Here is a 10046-nt window from a genome sequence, read left to right as displayed (position 1 = left end):
AAATAACTCCAATTCCAATTTTTTTTCTTCCGAATCTAGCGTTTTGTAAAACTGGCTGAATTGTCTCAGGCTGAATTGTCTTTATATTTCTGGCTGAATTGTCTGAATTGCAAATTGGCTGAATTGTCTTTGGCCGAATTGTCTGTGCGCCTTTTATAATTTGATGTAACGCCGTTCATTCTAAGGTCGGCAGCAGTGCTCGATCTAAAAGACCATATCTCAAATTCAGTGTGCTGATTTAATGATTTAGTTTCACTCCTACTGTGCATACTCAGGGAAAACAACTTTTCGTATTTGATAAGTTCAGTATTACGGACATTCTGTTACTACTCAGATTGTATCAGAAAAGAGTAGTTATAGAAAAGAAAATTCAGAAAATGTTCATGAAAAGGTTACTGTTATAAAACACCTTAAAGTAATCAAAATTTCGCCTTGGTACAAGCAGTTTTGATGGGTTGAGCGTAACTAATTGAGCTAAATAAATCAGGCCGCTTTATTTTTCTTTTGTCCGCATTTGTTCTTTTATTTTTTTGATTTCATTGACGAGATTAGTTGGATTATAGAAAACTAAAGAAGATTAAATATTCATCAAATAGATCTTGAATTTAGAAACTTGCCCTTGAAGTTATTTAAAGTGCAGGTTTTCAAAATTTTTAAGTCAGGCTTATTGTTGTGTCCTCTGTAAGAACTTGAAAACCGTTAATGAAGTGGTCATTAATAAATAGTAAAATGCGCTTAAAGAGATTGTCCTTCAGAATTCCCGCTTAATGTGCTCACAAGAAATCAAAAAGATAGTTCTTCAGAAATAACGCAATAACTTTTATCAATAAAAATGGGATTTTTTGTTATTTGGTGAAATTTTGAGCGAGGCTAATTAGGGAAACAAAAAACAAGTATTAAATGAACATTTTTACGTAAAAAGTAAAAAAAAATTGAATTGCTTCAAATTGAATTCAAAACGGTTTTTAATGTGCATAATGTGCTACTAGATCTCTAGAAAATTACTCTGTGCTTGACATGGCGGGTGCGGGGACTTTGAAGAAAATCCAAGAATTTTATTTTTTGAAAAATTTACCAACTTTCATGAACTGATGTATCAAAAACAGTTTTCAAGACGTTAAAAGGCAATCAGAAGACTCAGAGCTTCGCCTTGATAAGAGCAGTCGTGTTTGGTTTTATGCTTGAAGTAACGACGAACAAAATGATCATTTCTCTCTTGGTTTAAGGCTCTCGAGTCATATCGGTTATTGTGGTTGTTTATGTAAAATACTAGGTTCGCACTGAAAAAAAAAACTTGAATGTAAGTACCAGCCATATGGGTAATCAAAAAAACGTTATCAATCAGATACTTTAATCTGATATCTGGCTTGCCTTTTTTGGTGATTTTTATTGGAAATTAGTTTGAAGTAGAGTGAAGTAGACGCTAGTGGGATTTTAGTGTGAAGTAGAGTAAAGTAGACGCTAGTGGGATTTTAGTGTGAAGTAGAGTTGCTTGCCATTTTAGTTAATATTTATTGGATTTTAGAGTGAAATGAGTAAATTGACATTTTAGCGATTTCCATTGAATTTAATACGAGGTGAAGTAACTTGCTATTTGAGTTATTTGTCTCGGAAGTTAGTAGGTGTGAAGTGTAGTAGCTTGCCATTTTAGTGATATTTATTGGAATTTAGAATTAAGTGGAGCAACTTGCATTTTTTTTTGATTTTTCTGTAATGTTAGAGTGAGTAATTTGCGATTTTAGTGATTTTTCCGAGAAATTAGTTTAAAGTAGAGTAGCTTGCAGTTTTAATGAGTTTTGTTGGAAATTAAGGTGAAGTGGTGTAACTTGCCATTTTAGTGAATAGTTTTGAAAATTAAGATGAAGTAGATTTACTTGAAATTTTACCGAATTTTTTGTGAAATTCAGTGCGAAGCGGAGTAACTTGCCATTTTAGTGATTTGTCTGGGAAGTTAGTTTGTGTGAAATGGAGTAATTTGATATTTTTGTGATATTTATTGATTTTTAAACTAAAATAGACTAGCTTTCAGTTTTTTGATTTGTCTGTAATGTTAGAGTGAGAAGGAGTAAAACAACAGTTTATAAATTAGTTTGAATTGGAATATCTTGCCTTTTTAATGATTTGTATTAAAATTAAATACGAAAGGGATTAACTTGCCATTCCAGCGAAGTTCATGGGAGTTTAGGGCAAAGTGGAGTAAGTTACCGTTTCAGTGATTAGTCTGGGAAGATAGTTGGTGTGAAGTGAGTAACTTACCATATTGGGGCTATTTTTGGGATTTTAGTGTGAAAAGGTTAACTTGCCACTTTTTGATTTGTGTTCAAAATAAGTGAGAAGGGGAAAATATTCACTTTTTAAGCAAAATATATTTGAAAATAGTGATCCAGAAATCAAAAATTTAACAACTATTCAAGAAATCCATATAGTTTCAGAAAAAAACTATACAACGAGTGATTAAAACCGTAAATATTTGGTTTCTTGGACTTCTAAACAATTTTGCGTCAAAAATTGTAGCCTATGTTCAATACCAGACTGATTTGTCTTACAACTCATACTCGAATGACGAAAAAAATGATTAAGCATTTCATCAAAAGCGTGATCAAGCGTATTGTTGGAAGCCCGACAAGAAATATGTCGAAATTGTCATTGAGCAATTTCAAGGAGCGCTCTTACAATGAAATCGTGTTTATAAATTTTGTAAGTTTTATATGAATCCGCGACAAAATCTTGTTCGATTGTACATGACCTAACTGAAATTTTTAACCCTTAGTCTCAACTTAGTCTGAAGATTTTCCTTGAAAGCGTGAACACGCACGGTGTCATTTGAAATTGGGTTGTGAAATAGTTCACTTGAGACTTATACATCGTAGGAGTTTTTATTGCGGGAATTTTACAGTTCCCAAAAAAATAGAATTCGATTTTGATGAAAGTGCACTCTTTGTACAAAATTTTTGTTTTCAGAAAATATCAGGCTTAAACCGATCATTTTTTTGTCTCCCAAATTTTTTTTCAAAAACAATTGAATTATCATTGGATGTATTTTGAGTATAAATTGTACATTAGATCAAATTCGGTTCTATTTTTTGTCAGGCTGATAAACTATGATATTGTAATTGAAATATATTTCAAGAAAACAAATTGTTCTTTACATAAAAAAATTCATGTTGATTTTTCGATTTCCCTAAACTAAATGATATGAAATGAACTGATATAATTTTTTTTAACGCTATGAATGATGTCTTTTATCAAATTCAATCAAAAAACGTGCAAAATACAAAGAAAGTGCACATGTACGCGTTAGCGACACCAAAAAAAATACACATGTACGCGTTAGCGACACCAAAAAAAAAAATGCACATGTACGCGTTGGCGACACCAAAAAAAATTTAAATCGTTTTCTTAAATACTGATAAAGACTCCATTGTAAACAATTAATCAAACTTGAGGCGAGACCGATTTAGAAATTCTGGTCTTTATACTTTGCATACTGGGAGGAGTGTTTGGCGAAAGCCCACCTCACTCAGGCTTTCGACCCCTTGCGGACCCAACTATTTGAGACAAACATTTTAGGCTGACGGACACTAAAAATTTCTAAAACCGCCTTCAGTGGACGCCCACCTCACTCAATTTTGGCGCCTATATTCAATAACTTTCAGGGGTAGCGCGCGCCGAAAAAATGCAGTTTTTTTGTTCTAATTATCCAAAAAATGCCTAATAACGCCTTTTTTGGCCAGTTTTTTTTTCTCAAAAATTTGCCTGCTGCTTTTGGCAGTATTTTTAGAGATAGTGTTTGGAAGAGCTTACAGAATCTATTTTATCGAACTAGAAAAAGGTTGACAAAGTTTTCATTTTTTTGAAGATCCGCCTCTGGTGGTGAGCGAATTTTCAAAACTTTGAGAACTTGCCCATTTTGAAGATCCGCCCTCGAGAAAATCTAAAATCCGCCCCTGGTTGTGAGTATATTGGGAGTAGTTTTTTAGGGTGTCTTTTAATGCAAGTTGTTGTTCCGACCCTTGAAAGGGGAGGAAAAACTTCGTACTCGGGCGTGTTCTAGTTTTTTTCATTTAGTTTTCCACGCAAATTCAGCTACCACAAATAATCATCATACTGGGTCGTCATACATCTTAAGAAAGTGCCTTCAATTGTGACTTGAATGACTGTTTAACATTTCAAAAAGAACTCCCAGTTTTGAACTTTTTGATTTTTCTTCTAATTTTGAGCAAGTGAGCAGGCTTACATTAGTTTATTTATGCTTAGTTTGAGCCTTGAAGTTTTAGTTATACTCAAAAGAAGTTAGTTTTTGGTTTTTTTGGCTTCATCTTAGTAAACAAAAACTTCTAAAGTTTGCGAAATCTTTAAAAAAAATAAAAAAACAAAAATATTGTTGCTTGATTTTTTTTGTTTCTCTTGTTATTGGTCTTCAAAAAATGTGATTCAATTTGCGTATTATACAGTGGCTGAAAAAAACTCCAACGTTCTACTTTTTTGCTTCGATTCCTTTATCAAATCACGCTGAAAAAAACTACCTGAATTTGAAAAAAAATTGTTGTAATTTTGTAAGACTGGTCGGAACATTTTGTGCTACTCGCACATCAACTGGCTAACCTTGTTATTGTTATGATTATGATTATGATTATGATTATGATTATTTTGATTTTCATCAATTTTGTATGATTATTATCATCATTTATGATTATCATGATTATGATTATAATGATTAATTTTATGTTATGATTATTATGATTATTGTTATGATAAGTACGATTAATATTTATGTTATGATTATTATGATTATTATTATGATGATTATTGTTATGACTATTATGATTAATATTTATGTTATGATTATTATCATTATTTTTATGATGATTACTGTTATGATTAGTACGATTAACATTTATGTTTTAATTATTATGATTATTATGATGATGATTATTGTTATGATTATTATGATTAATATTTATGTTATGATTATTATTATGATTATTTTTATGATCATGATTATTATGATTATTATGAATAAAATTTATGTTATGATTATTATTAGGATTATATTTATGATAATGATTGTTATGATTATTATGATTAATATTTATGTTATGATTATTATTATGATTTTTTTTATGATCATGATTGTTATGATTATTAAGATTATTATTTATGTTATGATTATAATATTACGACCATAAGTCTTTGCAACTCACCCCACAATTAGGATGGAGTCGACCAGTCCAGAGATGATGTCTCCAATGCAGAGTATCAACATGTACACCATAGAGGAAGAGTTGATGCCCATATGCAGGAGGGTCAGTACCCCGAGGGTGTTCAAAATCAGTCCAATCACACCTGCCAGGGGCGTGACGAAAGAGTTGATCACCACTGAAAAAACCATTTGAGTTGATTACAGCTGTATAATTTTTTTTCTTCAAAATATCTTTTCAAGTTTTGACGAAAAATATTGAAAAATTGAAACCGCCTAAAAATATTTCGATCATTAAGATATAGGTTGAAATGGGTAAGTCATACAAAGTTTTTAAAAGTGGATTATAATTCCCACTCATTGGCGACAATTCTCTTCAATTAAAAAAAATATTTGGTATGCACCCTAAAACATGCCGACTTTAGCGGTTTCATATATCATAAACCATGAATTTTATGCACCAAAAACCTCAAAACGCATTTTTTCAACTTCTGATGAAATTAAACTTTTTTGTCACCGAGAAAGTCATTGATGAAGACTTTAGCAGCGTTGTTCGAAACTGTTTCAATTGCATTGGTTGTGATATCGGTTCCGTTGAAGTCTTCAGCCAAATCCATCGTTGAATTGTTTTTCCTAAAATAATGAGATCAAAAATTAGAAAAATCTTCTCGAAAATCTCGATAATTAGAAAAGGTAATTTAAGAGTTTCTTAAATTTTTTTCTTCTGAAATATCAGTTAAACAGATAACTTACAAGCAAGAACACAGCAAGTTGACTAAAAGCTGATGATATTTGTAATTTTACGTTATTTAAAAAAAATTTATAACAAAATCGTGAATGATTGACATTTTTATTAAGTAGGTTTCTGATAATATCAGAACTTCAAACGTCAAATCGAACCAATTTTTCAATCTATCAATTTAGAAGAAAAGTTCTGGCCTAATTGACAAAAAATTTATCATTATTTTTCTATATTTTAACAGCATTTGTGAAAGTTTTTTAGAAGATTTTAACTTGGGGCTTGAATTTGAAAAATTTTTATCAGGGTCTTATCAACTTTCTAATGGATTCATGAAATTGATAATTGATGAATTTGAATAAATGGTTCTATTTTTTTCCTGATTGAAATCAAACTCAAAAACCTCAATTCAGACAATGTTTGGACAGATTTTTTGTGACAAATCTAAAAGATAGATAATACAGATAAAAGCTGAAAATTGTAGTTTTTGCGATATAAATGATGCCAATTAGAATTAGCTTCTCCAGTCAATTTAAAATGTCTCAGCAAATTTTAAAATGTTTTGTATAAAAACTGAAAAAATTAGATTAGAGGACAAAAGTTGTAATGAAAAGGTTAAATTGCAATCTAAAATAAAATAAATTGTAATGAGTTTTGTGATGAAGAAGTAATATAAATTGGTTTTGATATTGGACGGATTTCTGTCTGAGTTTTACCTGGATTTGATTTAACCGATTTGTTTGGCAAACAGTTTCGTATTTGATTTGACTTTGTCGTCGATTCCGACAGTTGATGAAAGAAATTCGAAAACATAAACTAAGAAAAGTAAGATTTATAGTTTTCCGGGATCGTTAAAAAGCTGTCAAAATCAATTGTGAACATGTTTCATCATAATCATTCCGAATATTGAGGAAAATGACGGATTTTTTCTGAAGGATTTTTTATGAAATTATGTTTCGGATTTTTTTTTTAAAGCCAACTACTAAAAATTATTGTTGCGTTGAGCTCATATTTGAAAAACGCATGTTTTACCTGTCTTATTTTAAGTCAAATTATGAGGGTTTGAAATTCTTAATTTAATAATTAATTTGAAGCAATTATGGCACCATGAGACAAGCTTCTTTTTAAAAAAAAATGCTTTCGCGGGAAATTAAACAATTGGTTTTATTACAACATTTGAAACTCTTTTAATTTTTTTGCTTTATATAGCGAATTGCATAAAATAAAGGAAAAACAAAATTAAAAAAATAATTATTTTCCCACATTTAAATTTTTTTCATTATTTTTTAAGAGAAAAACTTTGCAGTCTTGTTACATGTGAACTTATTTCATGCTTCAAAACCAATTTTTTATAATAACAAAAATGCTACTTCAGTTTTCAGAGCTAAAGTACATTGCATTTTTTAAAATGATTTCACCGGTCTATATATATCCTTTCATTGAAATATGTCCCAAATTGCCGAACAGTTTCATAAAAACAAACAGGATTGCTCGTATCAGGGTAAAACCCTGAACGTTCCGACTAACCGTTAACTGACCCCGAGTAGTTTTTGAAAAGAAAATATTGACAAAACACGAATTTGAGGCTGATAATAAAACGAGAGATAAAACGAGCAGTTTAATTAGACTTGTTTCAAACTGCGTTTTTTCTGGTTTGTTTAGTGGTGAGCGCACCCCGGCGGGCTCCACTTAGCTCCACTGATTGAACCCCCAAGAGAGCGCATTTTTTAAAATTTTTAAAATTGTTCCGACTACAAAAAACCCAATAATGTAGATAGCCGGCTGCTTTGCAAATATAACATAATATTACAGAGAAAACGTATACGGAAGAAGTTATTCCAAAAAAGAAACGAATTAGTTGAATACAAAAAAAGTGTAATTTAAAATTCAAACTAATCAGTAAAATTTCTAACACAGATCTGAAATAATCTTTTTCAGATCTAAATTTCAGATCTGAAATAGGTTGTGAAATGTTAACATAACGCTTGGATACTTTAAGGATTGGTTATTTCAGATCTAATTTCAGGTCTGAAATTTTCTTTTTCTGGTTTATTTAAGATTTGAAAAAAAAACTATTTCAAACCTACTTTCAGATCTGAAGTTTAGTTTTTCTTGGTTATTTCAGATCTGAAAAATCAATGATTGTGACACAATTTTTGCTATTTTTGATTTTTTTCTGCTTCTGCTAGCTACTAACAGGTACTCAGCATAGTCTCAAATTGGAGACTGCCGAAGTATGTTTCCCCAAGCATGAGATAAACATTGGAAACGCATGAGTTCCGCAGGAAAATCAAAAATTTTACAGGTCTTCTAACAGTTTTTAAAAACTGTTTAACACAGATGAACAAAAAGTTTAGTTGGGAAAATTTTGTTGTGAAAATATTTAGAAGTTTTGCTAGTTAATCTAACCATAATTGTGTATTGCAGAAACATCAAAAAATAAAAACTCCATTTTTTGCTCGAATTGTATAAATGACAATTTAACAAAGCATTTCTCAGCTTGATTTCAGATCTGAATTTTTTTTTCAAAGCTATTTCAGATCTGAAATTTTCCATTTCAGATCCAAATTTCAGAACTAAAATTTGTAAATTCTTATCAAGATCTGGAATAAAAAATTTCAGATCTGAGAATAATCTTATGTAAGAAATAAAGAATTTCAGATCTTGCACAGAAAATCCCCTGGGTACGGGAATGTTAAGGTTTAGAGCTAAAACTCTGCTAGAACTAAACTTGGACCTCAATCCCTATCTCAGCAGTTTTCATCTAATTTAGCCGGATAAACACAAACTATTTTTTCTTGACTGGGCTTTTTCCTTTGGGCTTTTTTTAAAATCAAACTGATGTCCAATGGAGCTTGAATGTGATACCACACATGATCCCGAGTTTTTTTGAGGTACTCATAACAGGCCTGAAAACTTGGACTCTACGCCCTTGTTCTTTCCCACTCATCGAGAGTTGTTGAAAAAAAAATAGGGAAAATGAATATTGATTTGTAAAATACAAAGTAAGGAATAATCCGTTCCATTTTGATTTGTTGTGGCTCATTTTGTGTTTCTCGCCGTTTAGACAGACAGTTCAAAAAGAACGAAATTTTAAATGATATGCTGACAAAATCAGACTCATGCTTCCAAAACATCAAAAACTTTTCATTTATGCATCAAATTTTAATAACAGTAATTTAAAATTTAAAAAAGTAGAAAAAAGAACAGGGAAAAACACGGTCTTACCGAATGATGTTAACAATTTTCTTAGTTAGACAAAATTTTTCCCTCAAGAGGTGCTGTATTGATCTATTGAGTAAAATGACGAATGATAGATTTAAAGCTGAAATGAATTATGTTTTTCGACCAAGTATAAAAATGACAATTAGAATACCCAATCACTGCCCAGATAAAAAAATTTTTAACCCTCTGAGGCTTGAACAAAAATAAAACCCAAAAATCAACAGTTTCTTCATTTTATTTGTTTGTTTTTTCTGTTGCCTTAAAATTTTAGAGTAATAAAACCAAACTTTTACAAACTGTTGACAAACTGTTTATGGAAAATGTGTATGCCATTGTTTTCAAACTGTTGAAACGAAAAGATCATTGATATAAAGTCATTTTCAGACATATCTTGAGGCTATCAGTTTACATTGAAAATTTAACAAGGGAAAATTGGATAATGATGTTTTATTCAAAAACACACGTTTACCATGTATGAGTTCTTTGATATACTATACCAGAAATCAAAACAAAAAGCAACCACGCTTGAAAAACGCCGATATCAGTTTTTGAAAAGGCCCACCGGCTAAAAAAATTTGAACTCGGTTTTATCCTCATTAAATTTTTCTTTATCAGTTTGACTGCAACACTGGTAGCTAGTAATTATTAGTTCAATTTAAAAACATATTTGTCTGATATCTGTGTAATCACTCTCAATTTTGTTTTAATGTTTTTGAAGGGCTTGACAAGGAATGCGGCGCATTCCTCCAATAATTTGACACCCTCGCCTCTCAAATTTTTCCCGCATCTTAGAAAAGTAAAATAACAATTGTTATGAGTTTTGTGCTCTAAAGTTTGAAAAATATAGTAGATTCCCATGTTGTCTCAGACAACAAAACCGAA

Source organism: Symsagittifera roscoffensis, chromosome 10 (assembly GCF_963678635.1).
Source record: "Symsagittifera roscoffensis chromosome 10, txSymRosc1.1, whole genome shotgun sequence".
In the NCBI taxonomy this organism is placed as follows: Eukaryota; Metazoa; Xenacoelomorpha; order Acoela; family Convolutidae; genus Symsagittifera; species Symsagittifera roscoffensis.
Note: the sequence above shows the minus strand (reverse complement) of the source record.